At 48.4% G+C, this 20,682-nt stretch overlaps 1 protein-coding gene across 4 annotated transcripts in view; it reads right to left on the reverse strand.

Moving 5' to 3' along the window:
• TBL1X (transducin beta like 1 X-linked) overlaps window positions 1-20,682 on the reverse strand; it is a 187,039-nt gene that overhangs the window by 102,519 nt on the left and 63,838 nt on the right. For all 4 annotated transcript variants that reach the window (XM_079123190.1, XM_079123187.1, XM_079123189.1 and 1 more), the window contains exon 2: window positions 10,819-10,891. The gene's annotated coding sequence lies outside the window, so the exon portion shown is untranslated. The remainder of the gene's footprint in view (window positions 1-10,818; window positions 10,892-20,682) is intronic.

Genomic DNA, 20,682 nt, shown 5'->3' on the forward strand with positions numbered 1-20,682 from the left:
CCTGGTCCCCATTTAAAGGCAAAATAGTCTCACACTGACGACAGACTTTTTCTCAGACTGCCTCTCCCGCAAAATACAAAATTCATAGTCATCTTCTAAAAAAAAATGGTAGCTTACGAGTTTCCAAATAGCATTAGGATATGTATGTGAATGTAACCTAGACTTCGCCTTGCCATGCCCAACTCAAACAGTACACAGGCAATCTGTTCCTAACAAAACAGTATTTCTGTGATGGCAGTCAGTCAAAAGCACAAAAAGTGCCCCTCAAAAAATAATGTTAAGCTGGGAGACGGTGGTCCGAGCCTGGAGTCTCAGCTCCTCAGGATCACTTGAGCCCAGCTGGAGTCCAGCCTGAGCAACATGGCGCCACCCCTGGCCTCACCCCAGCCCCACCGTACACTAACACCCAAATTTGGACTTCAATGTTCACAGTGGCATTATTCACAACAGCCACAGAGTGGAAATGACACAAACACCCATCAACTGACGAAGGGCTCTTCATCAGATAAACCATGGTCTCTGCACACGGTGGAATAGTATTTACCCGTGAAAAGGAATGACACATGCAACCACATGGACGGATCCTGACACCATCATCCTGAAAGTGGTCAGTCCCAGAAGATCCTCAGTGTATGGTTCTATGGACAGGAAGCATCCAGAACAGGCAAACTGATTAGTAGAAGGAAGGAGCCTGGCAGTTCGGCGGAGCAAGGACGTGGACAGAGGGAGGAGGGCTGTGCCAGTCAGGATGGGGCTTCCTTCTGGGGCACTGAAGAAGTCCTAAAGTGAGACTGGGGTGGTGCATCCTCTGTGGACACGCTACTCCCACGATCACTCTCCCTGTGGGTGGAGCTGAGGATGGGTGAATTCTGTGCAATAAAGCCATTTCTAAACAACGCTCTGCCTGCTCTGCCTGCTCTGGCTAAACCCTGGGGCCCTGGGTACCAACTGCAGTGAAGTAGTGCTCGTTACTGCTGTGGCATCCAGTCAATGAGGTCACGCAGGGAAGAGAAGCGGGCGGAGGGGAATGGAGCCGGTGCCCTCCCAGGCTCCCCAGACGCTCAGAGAAGGCCACGCTGCACACGCTGCACACAGCACTCCTTTCTTGCTGGCCAACTCTGGGCGTGGGGCACCAAGAGATCCCACGCTCACCTGCAGAGCTGTCTGACATCAAGTCTCTCCCAGCCAAGGCCCGGGAGGCAACCACCCAACATGCACTGGGAAGATGCTGGGGTCCCCTTGGGCCTCCCGAGCTGGAAAATCCAGGTGGGTCTTCTTTAGGGGCTTCAAGTGCGTCCATCTATCCATGCCCACCACCCCCTGCTACCTTCTCTGCATGCAACTCATTCCTTCCCAGGAAGCTGTGGTGCCCATGTTGACAGCCATGGGCTGAGTCTACTAAGATGCATGGTTGGGGGGCACCCCTCTCTCCTGGGCCTCCCTTGTCCCCTCTGGCCACCTGGCTGCCACCAGGGTGGAAGGCTGGGGAAAAACTAGGCTCGACCTGCAGAGATCAAACAGAACCGAGAAATCGCCTTGGGACACCGAAGACCCTGGACCATTCACACAGATTCCTCTGATGCTCACGTGGGGCAAGGGCTCCCCTTCCCTCACAGGGAGGCTGGAGGGACTCCGCACAAGCACACCAGAGCAAACACACGGCCAGAAACACGCCCTTGACACACGGACGGACTTTGTGGCCAATGAGGTCATGCCAGCCCTCGCGGACGGGGACCGGAATTCCTTTATCCGTGGTCCAACAACCTACTGCCCACCGCGCAGGGCCCAGAAGCTTCCAGAGCCCTGATCCACCTGCGCCCTGCTCACTGAAGGGCACGCAGGGTTAACGGCACACCTGCGCTCGCTGGCACAGCCAGCCAGCCCGGAGCACGGGCCACCAGGGTCCATGTGAGCAGACACTGTGCAAAGGAGCCAGGCCCGGGGACAGGCAGCGCACGCCAACTTGGTGATGGGGGGGAAATGAGAATTTTATAAACCAAAGACTGTGCGGTCACGGTGAAGGGAAAGACCAAGACACTTTCAAGTGGACGTAAAGAATCTTCAAGTTCCGTAAACATCGGGCCCTTCCACCCTGTCAGAAGCAGAGTTTCCAACAGGGACATCTTTAAGGAAAAAAGAAAAAAACATGAAAGCGGCCCATAATGCAATTAATTTTAAAAGCAGCTCTACACTCGCGTGTGAGTCTGATCGATGGAAATGAAGATGAACGGCAGCCCAGTGCGCAAGCCAGAAAGGATGTCCTCCCAGAGGAAGACTGCCTCCTGGCTCCCCCGAGAGGTGACCGGCGGCCAGATAACATGGCTTCTGCAACGGTTTTCAATGATCCCAGCCAGCTCCACGCTTGGGCCCTACACGTTTTCCAGCCCCGACCCAGAACCAAATCCAATCCGCGCGAGGTCAGCCCTACCCGAGGATCCAGCCCAGAAGGCAGGTATTAGCTGTCGAGCAAGCGAACAGATGACCCAAGATTAATTCTGCTGTCCTACTTTGCACCAAAATAGCAAGGAAATCCATGTTGATTATCCCTTGTAAATAAAGTGATAAACCAATCCGAAAGGTACCCTCGGCCGGTCAGCAGCAGCTCCCCTGGCAGGAAGGATGGCGCTAACCCGCTGGGAACCGCCCGGAGCCAAATATAGATTTCTGCGGACGACGTTTCAGGAACAGACACCACGTTTCAGAATCATCAAGAACCCTTTCATAGAAAGATGAGACTTCATCACGCTGATTACAGAGCATCTCCCAAGTTTATACACACCGAGGGAAAGTTTAGACTTTTGAAGGAAAGTGAAGTGACCAGGGATGGAAAGAAGCAAGTCCATTCCAGGACGAAGGGCAGCCAGGTGGGGGAACGACATGCATTCTCATCCTAGAGGTCCCGGCTGAGAGCTCGGTGGTTGAGGGGTGGGACGAGATCACGGTCTGGGCCTGTGGCCGGAAGTGGGCTGGCATCTGGGATCTGTCTTGGGATTTCCACTACAGCTCTGACCATCTCCTTAACTGCTCTTTTCTTTGGAAACTTAGGACGTATCTCAAGAGAGCACTTTCTACTTCAGAGAAAGTACATGAAAAACTGTCTGAGGAAAGGTTCTGGAACCTTCTGTGTGGCTCCATGATCCTACCGCACACCACCTGGAAACACTTTCTACGTCCACAGGGTAGTCACACAGCACACGTCATGGATCGACTTTGAAAACACCTGACTCAAAAAATGGGCAATAAGTCTAAATAGACATTCTCCAAAGACGACAGAAAAAGAGCCAACAAGCACATGAGAAAATGCTCAATACCGTCTGCTCATCAGAGGAAATGCAAATCAAAACCTCACCCTAGTAAGAATGCCTGCTATCAACAAGATTAAAGGTGACAGGTGCTGGCGAGGGGTGGAGATAAAGGGGAACCTTTGCATACTGCTGGTGGAAATGTACAGCAACACAGCCCGCCTGGTAACCAGGATGGAGGTTCCTCCAACAACAAAAATAAAGCTACTGGACGATCCAGCAACCTCCCCGCAGAGTGTAAAGGCAAAGGGATTCAATGAGCACATGGAAAGCCACACGTGTTCACTGCAGCGTTGTTCACAGTGGGTAAGAATGGCAACAGACGCAGTGCCCATCAGTGAGGCATGGGTAAAAGAAGCATGGCCCCTGGGTACAATGGAATATCATTCCCCCTAAAAAGGAATGAAATTCTGTCCTCTGTGGAGAGTGTTATGTTAAAAGGAAATAAGCCAGACTCAGAAAGACAAAGGCTGCATGATCTCACTCATGTGGAACTACAACCCCCTGATCTCAGGGAAGTCGAGAGGGAACGTTGTTACTGAGGTAGGGGAGGCGGGGTGGAGAGCTCACCAATGGGTGGGAAGTCACCGTCAACAGGAGCAAGAAGTCTGGAGTGCTACTGCGCAGCAAAGTGGCCAGGGATAAAAGTAACACTGCATCTCACGAAGATGGAAGAAGGGATTTTCCAAGTTTTACCATAGAGAAATAATAAATGTTGGAGAAAATAAACACGCTTCGCCTGACTTAAGTACCATGCACTGTACACATATACTTGAGTACATGGTACTCCATCAATATGCTTAGTGGGTGTAAATTTTATGTTTCTGGGTATCAGTTAAGAACATTAATTAAATTTTAAAATCCTTGGTAAACAACTTAAGAACCCTTGATGAATACAGGGATGAAGAAAATGTGCTCAAATACTCAAATACATAATCAAATACTTTCAGTCTTTAAAAAAGAGAAGAAAATTCTTCTCTTTTACGCACCTGTAACTCCAGCAGCTCGGGAGGCTGAGGCAGGAGGATAACAAGTTAGAGGCCTGCCTCAGCAACTTAGCAAAACCCCGTCTCAAAATAAATAAAGAGTTGGGGTTATGGCTCAGTCGTTAAGTGCCCCTGGGTTCAATCCCCAGGATCAAAAAAAAATGAGGCCTGGGTTCAATCCCCAGCATGGCAAAAGAAAGAAAGACAAGTTCTGCAGATGGATGGTGGTACTGGTTACAGAATTGTGTTTATAATAATGAACTTAATGAACTGTACCTTTGAAACTAGGTAGATGGTAAATGTTATGCTAGGTGTATTTTCTAACAATACAAAATAATCATTCCTTGCATATTGATTCAAATAAAGGCTACAATCTTTCAGTTACAATCTCTTCTCAGGAAACTATTTTCACATTGGGAGTTCCATTAAAAAATCGTTCACACTGCGTGCGGATGTGTTACGGTGGGATATTAGGAGGATTCCGTAGTTATTCAAAGTCATTACATTCAGAACTAATACTGAGGTTGAAAAAGATCAAATTATGCAGATTATTTTGCTTTTGCACAGACTATAAACATAGTGGAGTTAAATTATGTTGATGGCTTTATATATGATCATATTAACAAAAACATCTTAGATTGGCTCAATGGTACATGCCTGTAATTCCCGCTACTCAGTAGGCTGAGGCAGGAGGATCATGAGTTCAAAGCCAGCCTCAACAACTCAGTGAGGCTGTAAGCAACTGAGCAAGACCCTGTCTCTAAATAAAAAATAATAAAGAGCTGGGGATATGGCTCAGAGGTTAAGTGTCCCTGGGTTCGAATGAATGAATGAATGAATGAATGAATGAATGAATGAATGAATGATCGATCAATCCTAAGTTCTGGGACCATAGCTCAGTGGTAAGAGCACTTTCCTATCATGCATGAGACCCGGGATTCAATTTACAGTTTACATGAAACAAAAATCCCACCCTTTTTATTTTTTGAAGCCTCAATCAGCAGTTGTTTTAATTTTACTAATGAAAGAGCACAAACCTACGACTTTCTGTGAATAAACTTCAGCCAACAGCCCACAGGACAGGGCAAATCGGGTTAGGAGAGAGGGTAAGGTACGCGGTGGCCAGTGCCTGGAAAATATCTCCAACTGATTAGAGAAGGACCGTAAGGTTGGTGAAGGAGGTTTGGGAACTTCGGGCAGACCTTTTTGTTTGTTTTTCCTTTTCTTGGTACTAGAAATTGAACTCAGGTATGCTTTACCACAGAACCACAATATTTTTTAGTACAAAGAAAAACAATTTAGATATACAAAACCAGGGCTGTATCTCTTACGGAATCAGTTATTTCCCCTCAAAATTCACGTGTTAAAGCCCTAAGCCCCGCTGACTGAATTTGGACACAGGAAACTCAGAGAAGTAGTAAAGGTCAGATGAGGTCACAACAGTGGTGCCCGATCTGCTGAGGCTGGTGGTCTTATACCAAGAGTTTCAATTCCCCTGCCGCGACCCACCCCTCCACACACAGGCACAAAGCGAAGGCCACGTGAGGACACAGCAAGCCAGGAAGAAAGGGCTGGCCAGAAATGGAATTTTCTGGAACTTTTAGACTTCTTGCCTACAGAAATAGGAGAAAATTAATTTCTACCGTTTAAACCACCCAGCCCCGTGGCACTTTATTACCAGTCTGAGCAGACTAATACAATATCCTTATTGTTTTCCAAATTTATAGTTTTACTGAACCTAAGGGTCACTTTAGGGGGACTGAAATTGTCTAATTTCCTACCAGGATGCTTTGCTAAACTACCAGGTAGAAGAAGACAGGGTTTGCCTATACCGTGCCCTAAACCAGCCAACCTCAACACTACTGCCACTGTGGCTATCAAGTCTGTGGTGGGGACAGTTTGGTGAGTATAGGATGTTGGAGAGCATCCCTGGCCTCCACCCTCTCCACGCCAGGGTCAAACACTCCAGTGTCACACCCCAGCTCTGACGTCAAAAATATCTCTGAACGCTCCCTAAGGGAAAGAAATCTCCCCCGTTGAGAACCACCATCCTGTGCTTAAAAAGAGCTACGCCTGTAATCCTGGCAGCTCGGGAAGCTGAGGCAGGAGGATCACAAGTTGGAGGCCAGCCTCGGCAACATAGCAAAGCTCTAAGTAACTTGGGGAGACCCTGTCTCAAAATAAAAAATAAAAATAGACAAATACATAAAAGGGCTGGGGATGTAGCTCAGTGGTAAAGTGCCTCTGGGTTAAATTCCCAGTACACCCCCACCCACCACCACCAAAAAAAGAAAGAGCTAGTGGGAACCATTCATGTTTAGAGAAAACTGAAACACAAAGAAAACAACATCCCTGGGTTTGGGATAAGAGCCAGAACTAGTGGCAAGGGTCAGGCACGGAAGCGTCCATGGTCACGTTCTGGCCCCTTCAAGGCCAGCGTACGATCAGAACCCAGGGCCCTTTTCGAGAATTCCATCCCGACCACGAGCTTATTCACGTCCAGTCGATGCAAATTCTAGCATGAAGAAATCCACTGGGAAGCGGGCACACCCCACCTACCTGGTCTCCTGAGTTTGAAAGGGAAGTGAAGGCTTTTTTGGAGAAAGTGGGTCTCCAGGGAAGGCAACCCACCTGCAACCAATGGTGTTTGAAGAAGAAGAATACTGAGTGCATCTGAACCACAGCTTGGATGGACAGGAAAGAAGCAAGGTCTTTGTCAAAGAGCTGGGGGACCACAGAGGGCCATTGTTCACTGGCTTATCGTGGAATTCCCACCTTCAAATCCAAAGGATGCCTGGGAAGCTTTATAGGCGACAATCCCATCCCAGGGACAGGGGCCCCTGCACTTGCTAAATAACCCCTTCCCAACCTGGTATGCAAACCTGCTGCCCAGGATGGGTGACTAGGGGATCCACAGGAGACCCTGTGCTGTCTTCCCCACGATTTCCAGCTCTCGGGGCTCCAGGGAAACACTTCTCTAGTAAGGCCCTGGTAAAGACAAGGCAATCGTCTGGGCCTCCGTGGATGTTACGAATAGAAAGGAGCTGGTGAGAACCGCCCACCCACTGGTTACTGCTCGCAGGGTTCCAGTTTGCATCTGGAATGTCTCCCAGGGGCTCAAGCGTGGAAGGCTCGGTCCCCAGTTTGGCATTGCTCAGAGCAGAAGCGTCTGGGACGTGCGTGGATCAGAGGGGCTCTGGTCTCATGAGTGGATTAATCAAAACTTGACGGCATCACGTCACTGGGACATGGTGGGACTGTGGGAGGTGGGTCCTAGTTAAAAGGAGTGGATACTTGGGGATGTACCCTCGGGGACTACCTCGTTCCTCCCTCCCTCTCGCCACTTCCTGGCTGCCATGAGCTGAGCAGCCTTCCTCTGTCTGTCTCTCCCTTCCGCCATGATGTTCTGCCTCACCTCAGGCCTGAAGCAATGGAGTCAGTGAACCATGGACTGAAACTTCTGAAACCGTAGGCCGAAGTAAATCCTGCGTCTTAACTGGTTATTGTGAGGTACTCATCACAGCAACACACATGCACGATGCCACACAAACACAGCCCAAAGCAACACATCTTCTATGTGGGTTCTCAAGAGACCCTGGTGAACTCTTCCCGTCACATGCAGGCGTTCACAGGGAAAGGGGAGGGAAACAGAGCACACAGGCACGCAGCGTCCCCACCGCACGCCCACGTTCAGTGGGCCAGACTCGCTTGAGGTGGGGCTCCACCACCCCCTTGTACAGGCATTTCACCAACTTCCCAGAAGTTCCAGAGGGCGAAGCTGAACAAAGCAGCTGTGAACCAACAGCTGGTGTCTCCAAGCTGCTCTGGTTTCTGCTGGAGGATCCCCTCCAAGTCCACCTCCACCGTCTATCACAACAGAGGAACCTCAAGCTTCCACTGCTTCCTCAGCACCTGAACCACCAGTGGAAAAACTGGGTCCTCTACCAGCAGTTCCTGGACACAGCATGGAGGACAGCTGGCCCCTAGTGAGAGCACAGCCAGGTGGCTGTCGCAGCTAGGAAAGTGACAGCTACCGACAGATCCCTGGGCTTGACTCCCATCGCGTGGCATCATGAAGACCTGGTGGCTTGCAGTGCCCCAGGATGCAGGTGTCTCTAAGCTCCTCCTTAATGTGACTGCCCTCTCTCCATCTAAGGAGAAAGAAGGCTCAAGGGATGACCTGAACAGCCGGAGCTGGGAAACCCTTCAGCAAGCGAGGCGATGAGAAGAGGTGGCTCGTCCACACCCCAGGACTTCACTCTGCACTGGGGAAGAATGAGCTCTGCAAAGGCAGGAAGCAGGGAGGATCCCCGGGCTTCAGGCTGCACACAGTCAGTCTCCAAAAGCTGCACACTGCAGGACTCCGTTCAGATGCCACGTGAAATGAAGAAGCTACAGAGACAGAGGCCACTGTGGCTGCAGAGAGGCAGAGGCAGGGCACGGAAGAGTCCCGTGCTGGGACCATGGTGGTGACCGCACACCTCGACACTTGGGATCCCATTTCATACAACTATACGTGCAGAGCTCACGACACCAGACCCGGCGTGTGTCCACACCGAGAGCCGATGCCAGCTTCCTACCCGGGAAAACCCAGCACTGAGCTGTTAACAGATGCGGTCACTGCAGGGAAGCACTGGAGGGATGCTGGAACTCACCGTGCTCTCCCATTTCTTGCAAGTCTACCATGGTTTCAAAGCGGAAGTCTTCAAGTCGGCGGGTGGCACACACCTGCAATCCCAGCTAGTCAGGCTGAGGCGAGGGGACCCAAGTTCAAGGCCAGCTTGGACAACACAGGCAGACCCAGTCTCAAAATAAAAACTTAAAAAGGTAAAACTTAAGGGAGACTGAGATGGGAAGATTGCAAGTCCAAGCCCAGCCTCAGCAACTTAGGCAGGCCCTAAGCCACTTCATGAGGCCCAGTCTCAAAATAAGAAATAAAAGGGGCTGGGGATGTGGCTCAGTGGTTCATCGCCCCTGGGTTCAATTCCTAGTACCACCTCCCCGCAAAAAAAGCTCGCAGAGCTCAGAGGTAGTGTCTGAGGCTCAACCCCCAGCACCATGGGGCAAGAAATCAGAGAAGGCTGTAAAAATACCCCTGCCTGATGCATGAATGAGTAAAGGAAATGGGATCTAGGCACACAGCGCTGGGCTGTTCGCAGGACGAAGCACGGACACGCGATACCAAGACGCTACGTGGAAGACGGCAGACACAGAAGGCCACTCGCACACGTGTGAGCCATCACGTAAGATACCCAGGACAGGCCGATGCACACGGAATAAAGCAGATTCCACCTCACTGAGCCTCCCAGGGCACTGCATACACTAAGCCGGTCACGCACTGAATTCACCCGCTTTATCAGCACCGCAGCCTGGCACAGAGGGCCGCAGAAGGCCAACCGCTGATCCCGTGACCCAGGGCTCCTTGGGCTGCATACTGCTCGCAGTGAGGGTGGCAAGGTCCACAGTGTACTCTCACACCGTGACGTCGAAAGGTTGCTGGCCCACGCCACTTTGGAGCTGGAGACTGTAGGTATGTGGATTTCTGTCATGATTTTCTCTTCTTTCTTCCCCGCAGGAGGCTCTGAGAAGCAACTCTGGTGCTCTTTCAAAGACACGACCAAGGGCAGCGCATCCCGTAGGTGTGCCCAGGGACACCAGACATGGCAGCTCCCACGCTAAGAGAATCCGGGATGCTTTCTCCCAAAACGCCAAACACCGCATGCATTCCTGCGTTTTCCACAACGGCAAAGAAGTAACAGGTTTAGAGAACGGGCGTCCGCAACAGTCAGAGTGCCCGCAAAGGGTGGTCTGGACTTCAGAGCCCCAAAGGCCTCATCCTACACGACTCAGGGCCTGACCTCGCTGACAAACCAGACCCCAGACCAAGGGAACGGGCCTTGCAGGGGTGCACACTCCAGCCACGCCAGCTCAGGACGTGGCCCAAGCAAGGTTTCTGTGGAAATTGTGGCCTGTCCACATGGAGTTTTGTGGCTGCCCATCATCTCCAAACACACTGAGAGGGGCACATAAGACCAAGGAGCTTCACCAGATAAAAGCCAAATGCCTTATCAATTTGTCTGTATAAACCGTGCTCATGGGGAAAGATCGGGAGCCATGTGTCACTCAGAGGCACCCGCATTCTGATGGCCCTCTCCACTTTTCTTTTCTGAACTTCATATAAACCTGACTTCCAGAAGCTAAATGTTTTTTAAAAAAGAGTTTGCAGGGCTGGGGATGCATGCAGCTCAGAGGCAGGGTGCTTGTCTGGCACGCCTACGGCCCTGAGTTCTATCCCCAGCACCGAAAAAAACAAACAAACAAACAAAAAAAGGAGTTGTGATGAGGTGCTGACAGAGCGCCTGGGCATCCTTCCCCCAGCAAAATCGCCTAGTGCAAAGCATCTCGAGAAATGGCCATTTCCAGTACATAAAGCCAATGCGATCATGTTTGCCTTTAAAGCACAGAAAGTACAGAGAGGTTGCCAGGTTATTCGTTCCTTCCCAGAAGATGGCTTTCGCAGTTCCACTTACTCAGAAGCAAAGGCAGGCCAAGCCCTCCTTCTTCCCGGGCTTACTTGGAGGTCTCTCTTCTATCTTCAATTACCTGTTAATGAATAAGAACCAACGTTAGTCCAAACTGCAACACACACATCCTGAGACAGGGTCTCACGGTTCCCTCAGGGGGCAGACGTTGACTTAGCACCTCGTCTCCCACCAGTCAAGGGTGGACCCCATGTGAGACAGGGTCCCGTGAGATGCTGTGACCGTCTTACATTCCATGATGCTCCAATAACACAGCCACGCCGCGTTCCCCAGCACAGATCCCCACGTAACTGACACTAACTGCAGAGGTACAGCACTGTGAGCTTTACCAGTACCAACTGCGTTAGGTGGTGACTGAAAGCCCCAGCCTCTGTCTGAAGCATACAGTGAGTCAGTTCATACCAACTGCCTCAAATTTATCATGATGCTCGGGACATCGCCAGGGAATCTCAGCAACTGAAAACCCCACTCGGCTCTTGACAACTAAACGACACCGTCTTCGGCGCTGCACTAAAGCTCACTCAGTGAAAATACAGGTACTTCAAGAAGTAAGGCAACTCAGAAAACTTTCACCAATGGGAACTACATGCTGAGCCCTGAGAAAACGGAAAGGCGGTGGAAGTTGGTGAAAAAGGAACAGAGACCGTTAGCCACGAACAAAGCAAGAGACGATTTCAGATGACAGAAATAATGAGCATTAATCTGGGACGCAGAGCAGACCCTGTGCAGCAGGACAGGGACTTTGTCTCTGAGAAGGGAGCCTTTAAACAAGGGCAGTTTACAGGGGCAGTGCAAATGTCCTGTGGTGAGAATGAACTTGGCACGAGGACTCGGCAAAAGCAGTGGGGAGCCCTTTCTATAGGACTTGGCCCAGCATCTTCCTTCACCCCACCCAGTCTGGGCCATCAGGAACAGAGGCATGGGAGCCCCTCATGGAAACACCCAACCCCACTTCCTGCTCTTGCTGGTGTATGCTCCCAGCTGGTGCCAGGGTGGCGTGCTCTTGGCAGAGGATGCCCCGACACTTAGCTGTGTGCAGACAAGCCCACTCGCCTGAGCTTCACTGCCCAGGAAACCACCCATGCCTCACTCTGCACGGCTGACATTTTGAAAAAGAAAGGAAAAAGTGGGAAAGGGAGAGAAGAGAGACAGACCTCCCTCCCCCACTTCCTTTTGTGGTGCTGGGGAATCGAGCCCATCCCCTCTGGCTTGTAATTAAGATAAGGAACTCTGGACTGGAGTTGTCCTCAGCTGTGAAATAAGGGCATTAAAATATTTATGAGGTTTCCGCCACATCAAAAAATCACAGGGACCATTTTCCCGTTGACTTCCTTTGCCATTTCCAGGGGAAAACACTCACAAAGAACTTATCTCAGAACTTGTGGAAGAACTGACTGCGGAAGGAGGGAGGGAGGGCGTGGATCTGTCTGAAAGTCGACCGAGCACCAGAATACACCCGAAGGGTGCAGCGCCGTACCAGGCTTGCCAAAATGATCAGCGTTTCAACTCCAGAGGAATTCCAGGTGTACCAACACGAAAACAATGTGAAAAATCTAAAACATGTTTTCAGGAGCCCTCAGCATGACAGGGAAGCTGCCATTTCCTTCCGATTCCTCCTCTTATTTTAGTGAGCCCTGAACCAACTGGGCCTGAAGCCAGATGCCAAGACAGGGGCTGGCAGGAGCAGCTGGGTGCTGGGGTGCCAGAGGATTCCGGCTAGGGGGTTCGAGTTCTGTGTAACGAAGCTCCTGCTTCCTGACTTACCAATCCCAGACAGCATTTTTATGCATTGAGATGGTTCATTCAAGAACAGATTCTTGAATCCTTTAAATCGGTAGTTCTCAAGCAGCAGAGATTTTGCCCCCAGGAGCATTGGGCAATGTCTGAAGATCAGTTTTAGTTGTCAGGACAAGGAGCAGAATGCTACTAGCACCTAGTGGGGGGTGGGTGGCCAAGGATGCTGCTAAACACCCTCCCACTCACACAGCAGGCCCCGTGCACAAAGAGAACAGACTCCACTGTCGATACCACACAGCTTCAGAATCCCTATGTCATGTTAAAATCTCTCTAATTTTGCAGAAGGCAATACCCAAACCATTTTTATTCTTTTCAAAGTAATACATGGCTTCAGCTTTTAAAAGTAAAAGCCAGGAGAGTCAAAAGGCTCCTTTTTCAAAATTGCCAGCTTTTCAGTACCACTGATCCACAATTTCATTTCCAAAAGCAACCACTTTCAAACCCTGGGACTACTTTTGTTATTGTTGGTGTTCCTTGGTATTGACTTCCATGTTTCTAAATCATCTGCTTACAACACTCCTTCACTAAGCCAATTTTCAATGTAACTTACTGATCTCCTATAAATGCAGATTTGTTTTTTTAAATCCCAACCACCAACCCTATGCTTACTCCTTCATGTTTTCCCCATCATTTTTCATAACTTTTTTCTGTGAAATCTATGCTCTGCACATATTATTTTGATAATGGAATGGGTTCTGCTGAGCAAGCAATATAGCATCATTAAGATTCATTTTTTTTATTCAACTTTCTCATTTTTCTGGAGTTCCTAATTCCCTTTGTTTTCATTTCCTTTGTTTTGTTTGTTCCCTTTGACAAAATTCTTCCAAGACCTGGCAACATTTTTTTCCATTCAGTGGAAGAACTCTCAGATCACCTCTCCACTCTGTGTACCACCACCTTCGGAAACACACAAACCTGACTTTCCTCTTCAAATTTCTTGTCTTCTGTTTCAGTCTGTGCTAGTTAGTCAATGCTAGGCCTGCTGCATACCTGCTACCCTGAAAACACACCAGTCTTGAGAATTCCTTCTACCTCCTTTTGTTTTCTATCTGAGACTTTCAGGCTCCTGCATCTTCCCCTTCCTTGTTTACTCCATTACCTTGTCCACTGGCTTCCAGAGATGTGGGTGTCATTGTCAAATTTGGCTGACACACTGGATGTGTACCAATACCTTTGTCCATCCTCAATAATTAGTAGAGGGAAAATTGAAAATTCTGAGTAAAAAATTAGTTTTCAAACAATTCTGTTTTCTAACTTCCAATGTTGCTGTTAAGAAATCGGATGTCATTCTGATTTCACAAATCTTCTATATATGACTTTTTTTTTTTAATCCAAGAAAAGTGCTTAGATACCACCTTTATCCCTACAGTTTTAATAGCTTATGATGCTTCGCTTTACTGCGGGAACGTTAGTGTTTTTTTAATTGCTGTTGTTTAGTTCTCTGCAGTACTGAGGACTGAACCCAGGGCCCTGCACATGACAGGCAAGTGCTCTACCACTGAGCTACACCTCCGACCCTTTTCATTTATTTTTTATTTCAAGACAGGGCCATACTCCATTGCTCAGGCTGTCCCGCAATCCTCCTGCCTCAGTCTCCAAAGTAAACGAAATGACAGGTGAACGCTATGCATGCAGCTAGTGCTGGTGAGGAGCACGTGTTTAATTCAATGTAATTTTAATAAAGTTGAAACTGTCACATGTGGCTGCTGGCTACCCTATTACAACAGTACCAATTTAAAGACTGTGACAAAAAGGGACAAAAAGACAGGGAAAAACAAGGCCTTTAGCGCCAATTCTAAGATGACGTTCAGCTTAAATTAAGAAGAAAAAGTTGAGTATGACTTCAAAACCCCAAGCTTAGTATGAAGTTCCATGATCTAATTCCCAATGGCTTCCTTCCCGTAGAAATTCGAGAACCTGAATGGGCATTCCAAAAGCAGAAACATTCTTTGGTGTGGAAAGATGTGTCTTCATACCCTCGAAGTATAAGTAGGGGAAGGGAGATGCCATGTGCCTCCTTTCCTTGAGAAGAGTCACCAGAGTGCCGTGCAAAGCAGTCACATAGATCCTGCTAGAAGGAAACGTTAGAGGGAAAAGAAGAACAAGGAGGAAAAACTGGCAACTTCTCTGTGCATCAGGCAGAGGACTGCACGTCTTTCCACGTGTTTGGGTTAAGAAATACCACTTGTGCATATGGAATGTTTCAGGGGACAAACCAAAAAGGCAGACTGGGGCATCTTCCACGCATGCAAGCATCTTTTCCTTCATTTGATAAATATCCAAGGAAAACAAACTGTTGCTCGGGCGCTCGAATGATCTAGACAGAAAAGAACAAAACCAAACCACAGCTGCGCATAGGAGCTCACATCTATAATCCCAGCAAAGCAGGTGAATGGCAAGCTCAAAGCCAGCCTCAGCAACTTAGCAAGGTGCTGTCTCAAAATAAAAGATAAAAAAGGCTAAGGATGTGGCTCAGTGGTAAAGCACCCCTGAGTTTAATCCCCAGTGCAAAAAAACAAAAGCCAAACCACAGAAGTTCTGAACATCCCCCAGGAGTCCAGGAATCCCCGTGCCATCTAAGTTACTAGAAATTCCTTTTCATTAATGCCTTATGCCCAATATACAGAAGGCATGTAATAGTTGTGTGGCTGCTTTAGATTAGGTAGAGGGGAGTGAAGGGAGGGAAGGGTGTGGGGCAGGAAGGACAGTAGAGTGAACAGACATGTGACCTCGTGTGCACGTGTGACTGCATGACCACGTGATCCTGCAACGTGGACAGTCAGAAAAATGAGAGAGGACACTGCATTTATGTCTGATCTATCAAAATGCACCAATGCCTTCTACTGTCACATACAACTAACTAGAACGAATTTTAAAAACTAAAAAAAGAATTAATGCAGAGCAGGATCAGAACTTTAAGGTACTGTTTAGTGAACTCTGAAGCAAAACAGACACAGGAGCACCGTATGTTTGAGGAAATACATATGCAGGGGTATTTTCCCCACTCTCGAGATACATCATTTAATACCCATTAGTTCCTGGAAAAATGTAAGTTTTTATTACTTGTAGGTTTTACAAGTTCAGTGTGGAAGTATAAACCATTCAAGTAAGGAAAACAAGAGACACTAAACATATATAAACTTGATTTCCTCTGTTATGTCTTATGAGGCTTAGTAACAGATATTTCATGCTTGTCGAAGTGGCAAAATCAATACCTCTACACAGCAAACAAGCATACAGGAAATTATAATAAGCTTCAGCGGCACAATATTTGTTTCTAGGCATTTATTTAAATTACAGTGACAGATTAAATTTCATTTAGTGACATGAAACTAATCTGGAGCAAAAGAAAAAGAATCAGGTTTAAAGATGATACATTAAAGTATTAGCATAATACAATCTTTTGTATTGTGTAAACTGTCAATCAACAGCAATTGGAATCTCTCCCTCAGATATAATGCCAAACTTTATAAAGATAATCCGCATGTGACACTAATCAGTTTTTTGTTTAGAGATGAACTAGTGCATCACGAGGTAGAAAAGAATCCCAACGAATCTCTTCCTCGCGTCCCAAAGCACTGTCTCCACAGTTTGCAGCAAGCATGAAGCATAATTTTAAACGTGATTGTCAAGCACAGGGTTTATCCACTGAATTTACGATAAAAGTTTCTGAACACCATATGGTCCTACTGCTCATATTTCAGTCAATATCATTTGCAAACCACGCCCGACTCCCACTTTACCTGCAGGTCAATTATGCCAGCTTTGATTCATAACAGTGCAGCAAGCAAATCCCTTTTGGAAAACAAATATCCTCAAAAAGTTCCCTCTGTCAATCACCATCTTCAATTATTCACTTACATCAATACCACAGGGCTGGGGAGATAGCTCAGTCGGTAGAGTGCTTGCCTTGTAAGCACAAGGCCGGGGGTTTGATCCCCAGCACCAAAAAAAAAAAAAAAACAGAAAAAACATAAATACCACAAAACCTAGGGTGCGGAAACTAGAAAGAATGCAACATCACCAGCTACCTGGAGAACTGGGTATGGAAGCAAGAGCGTGCACACACACATACCTGCGTGTGCTTCTAGTCACAAACCACACTCATTCTTCACCCGCCATGGTAAGGTCACCAAAAGAGCCTATGTTGACCTGATGTTCGTACGAATTTTGCAGGGATTCACTTTCATCTCCGAGGACTGGTTTCTTGCGCTCCAAGAAAATTCCCTTTGCAAGCAGAGGCCAACCGGAAAGGTGTCCCATCCCCACCCTGTTCAAGATGGTGCATGGGAACCTTCTGCTGCTCAGCACAAGGGGCTTCTCTGGCCCTGGTGTTCCCATCCTCCCCCAGGGCCCTTCCCAACAACTTGGTCCTGTGGGAACACTTTCCCACTTCTCTCCTTCCTCCTGACTCCCCGTCACCACCTTAAAAAAACAAATTACAACACGCCCAGAAACGCACTGGACTTGTGTTTCACTGAAGGGCTGAACCTGAATCATGCATCAGTGAGTTTCACCCTGTTGGAAATGGATCCTTTCAAGCCGACCTTCAATCTCCTTTGCACAAATGGAAAGTAAAATTGAGGAGACGGAGGGTGACCACTGTAGTAGCAATGGGTCACTGGGAATTGGTTCCAGGGTGTACCCAAGGGCAGCCCTATCCCCCAGCTTTCGATGAGAATTTCTCAACTGGGGTGACTTTGCCCCCACAGGAGATATATGGCCATGTGTGGAAACACCTTGGGTCGCACTCACTGAGGAGGGGGCGTTCTTGACACTGACTGGAGACACCACGGGGCCTGTCACGTATCCCACCCACAACAGCTACTGCAACAAGAATGACATATGACAGCTCCCCTTTATCAGAGGCTTTGCTTGTCAAGGTTACGGTTTCCTGTGGTTTGAAAATATTCAGTGAGAAATTCCAAAACTAAACAATTCCCAAGTTTGAAGTTGCATGTTTCTGAGTGTCAAGATGAATTCTTGCCCTGTCTAGCTCTGCCCTACCCAGGACATGAACCATCCACTGGTCCTGCATACCCACACTGTGTAGACTACCCTCCCACTAGTCGCTAAGTGGCACACTAGCCACACTGTGAGCGATCACAGTATGTTGTTGGGGTCAGGCGTATGATGGGGGCTGCAAAACCTATGCCCCTTGGATAAGGTGGCGGCCGTAACTGCACGGGAGTCACATGTCACTCGCTGTAGGCAGTGGAAGGAGCTGAGGACCCAGGTGCCCAGTGCCATCTGAGGACCACAGGAGGGGGATGAAGCGGGCCAGGTTTTACATCACAACAGGCTTTCACAGCTGGCTCCAGAATACCTCTGTGACCGGCTCCATCAGCTTCCTGAACACCAGAGCCTGTCCAGACCTCCTCCTGGGCTTTGCCCAGCTATCAGCAAAGTCTGCTGGTTCACATTCCCCAGCCCCGCACCCTCCGAGAGATCCCACGTGTCCAGCCCTGGGAACTGCTGGGCTGTGACCCACTCTCCCTCCAGAGCCATGCCCGTCCCTGCCAGCTCCCGCGTGGAGCCCGAGCCAGCCTTCCCAGAGTTGCAGTACACCCTAGAGAGCCCGTCACCACAGCGAGAGAGCCCGGCCTCAGTCTTTCCTGGTCGCAAAGGGCGCAGACTCTGTTGTTTTGTCTGGGAATTTGCAGCACAGATCTGGAGTCAGGAGAGGAGGGAGAGAAACCTTCAGTGTCCTGGGCGGGCATCCTCAGGGCACGCCTTTCCTCACCTGGACATCTTCCTGACACCTGAGAACGTGGTGCATGCAGGAGACATTATAGGAGTACACCTGAACGCTGCCTTTGGCCTTGAACTCCATGCCATACGGAATCGCTGTTGTCAGCTACAGTTTTAAAAGATCCACTAGTAAAGACGCAGGAACGATTCCCAACTTTTCTGTTCGCACATCCGGGAACAAAGAGCAGCACTTTTTTGCTCGAATCCTTTACATTTGTTTCGCAGGAGACATTTAGGAACTTTTCCTTCCTGTACCTCCTCTTCATTTCCTGCCTCTCAGCCAATACTGACATGGTCAAGGCCCAGATTTCAACAGCATCTACAAGAAACAGCTCCAGAACAGATAAAAGAGGTAGAGAAGAACTTCCGCTCCATCCCGGGTACATGCACGCCCACGAATTAACTTGTTTTCAAGTCCCAGTAAAATTCAATGATTCTGGACCTCTGTTAATCACAAGGCCTCTGCTATCAACTGATTTTAAAGAACATTCATGTTCAGGCCTGATTGACCGGGAACGCGTTGCCTAGTGTCAGCTGGGTGTCTGTCCGGGATACGGTACTCGCTAAATTTAGAAATGCCCTCTGTCCTGAGGCACTTCCACAGGAAGTGGTTAGATGGAAATAAGATGCTGCTCACACATCAGAATTCAAAAGCTGTGTGACCTGTGACTGCCTCCATCTGACTGCCTGAAAAGACCTGGGATTCCCCACCCAGGAGAAAAGCAAAGGAGAGGGGACAGATGACTTAGGGTGGTTTTCAAGGGCACATATAAAACAGCAAAAATAATCAAGAGGGATAATAGGGGCACACAGAAGGTAAAGGAGGGAAACTGACATGCAGCTGATACAGGAAGGCACTATCCAGAGTTTGCCATGGAATATGACTTTAGGTCAGTGGGAAGAGACCCATTAATCTGAGTTTCCTAGACAGTTACTCAAAAAAAGAAATGTAAGCCAGGCGTGGTGGCACGAGCCTATAATCCCAGCAGCTCAGGAGGCTGAGGCAAGAGGATCAAGAGTTTAAGGCCAGCCTCAGCAATTTAGTGAGAGACCCTGTCTCAAAATAAAATATAAAAAGGGCTGGTGATGTGGCTCAGTAGTTAAGCACCCGAGTTCAATCCCTGCTACCAAAAAAAAAAGCAATGAGTCGGGGGATGAAATGAACAATGAGATGCTCGTTCCAAGTCGTTTAAAAAATAAATAAGACAGAGGCGCAGAAAACACAGCCTGAAGACTCTCGAGACATGTGTCAAGTTTCTCCCACGGGTTGCAGAAAGAGAAAACCGGGGACAACATGCAAAACTATTCTCAAAAAACACATGGGAAGTTTCAACGAGACTTCTTTAAATAACCCTGGATGCTGGGTAACTGCGATTTCCAGCTACAGAGAAGCAAATCAAATTCACGAGCGGATACACAGTACGGACAAAACACGCACGCCTCCCGGCAGCCTGGTTCACTGACACTTTAGAAGCACTTCCGAGTCCCACCTGGGCTGCGGGTCTCGTGGGGCTGCAGACACACACTGCACCATCTCGTAAACACATTTTGGTGCCAATAAATACACCAGCTCTACACTATTATTTTTAACAGTTGCCTAGGGACCCAGCACACGCCTATGTCACAGTCTACCAACCAATCTCTCTCCGTCGCCTTCCACTCTGCTACCGTGAACAGTGCTACAATCAACACCAGGAACCATTTTTTAAGTGTCAAAAATTTGCAGGGATCACCTACATGAAAAAAAGAAAGCTGCCTTTTTTCTATGCAGTATTTCAGAACAAAATACCCAAAGTCAAGCATACATGCCAACCGTAAATTCAAGAATGCCTTTTAAATAATTTGCATATCCATCACACAGAGGTCCACAGTAATTTGCAAAACCAGGAATACACATGGGTCATATGGGACTAAAACCACGAACAATGCCTGGTGCGTACGAACAAACTGCCAGGTTTCCTGAGAAGTAATCACAAACACGTTGCGTTAAAACTTTCTCACAAATACGGACTGAGAATTTCAGGGAAAAAAAAAAAATCTATGAGCTAACTATGACTTATATTTCAGTAAAACCTAAGAACCAGAGGTACTGAGCTTCTACCAAGTTCCAGTTAAGAGTCCATCTGTCCTGTCTCAGCATCCACTGTTCCTCGGCCTGACTTCTCCTATCTCCTCCAAGTTCCTCTTTAACTCCTGGTTACACAAGGCCTGAATTTAAATTCTTCCTCCTCGGGGAGATTTCCCCAACCGCTGCAGGATTCAGCAGTTCTCCCTTTACCTAGTCTACCCCCTGATGTAGTGGGC

Source organism: Sciurus vulgaris (assembly GCF_902686455.1).
Source record: "Sciurus vulgaris genome assembly, chromosome: X".
Lineage (NCBI taxonomy): Eukaryota > Metazoa > Chordata > Mammalia > Rodentia > Sciuridae > Sciurus > Sciurus vulgaris.